General features: G+C 38.9%; 1 non-coding gene across 1 annotated transcript; it reads left to right on the plus strand.

Moving 5' to 3' along the window:
* The first annotated feature begins 461 nt into the window (after positions 1 to 461).
* LOC145603284 (small nucleolar RNA R71) lies at positions 462 to 568 on the plus strand. The gene has a single exon (XR_014104800.1). It is a non-coding gene; the product is annotated as a small nucleolar RNA R71 (small nucleolar RNA).

The following is a 568-nucleotide window of genomic DNA, read 5'->3' on the forward strand; positions in this document are numbered from 1 at the left end:
AGTAGGGATGGTTTCGGTAGCCAGGATTGTAGGTGTTGGAGTATGGGTTATTTTGCTTGTAGGTTTGGAAAGCATTAACTTGCTCCATTGAACTCCTGAAATCTTGTTCAAAATGTCCTACACTTCCACAATTTTCACAAAAAGCATCATTAGCATTGTTAGAAACAGCAGAAACAATAGCAGCAGAATTAGGAATAGTAGTACTAAGATTATCTAATTTCTGGCAAATAGAAGTAAGATGAGCTTGCATAAGGGTTACCGAATCAACATGATGCTTGCCCTTATTTGCATAGCCTCTAGTATTCCCATATTGGGAATTATGTATCGCCATATCTTCAATAACCTGACCTGCATCATCAACATTAAGATTCATAAATCTACCGCTAGCTGTGGAGTCTAAAATTGTCCTTGATGCATTCCCTAATCCATTATAAAAGGCTTGAATTAACTGCCACTTTGCCAAGTTATGGTGGGGACACTCCCTCTGCAAGTCCTTGAATCTTTCCCAAGCCTCATATAATGCTTCATCTGGCTCTTGGGCAAAATTCTGAATGGCACTTCTCAATAA

The sequence above is a fragment of the Chenopodium album genome, chromosome 21 (genome assembly GCF_948465745.1).
Source record: "Chenopodium album chromosome 21, dcCheAlbu1.1, whole genome shotgun sequence".
NCBI classification, from domain to species: Eukaryota; Viridiplantae; Streptophyta; class Magnoliopsida; order Caryophyllales; family Amaranthaceae; genus Chenopodium; species Chenopodium album.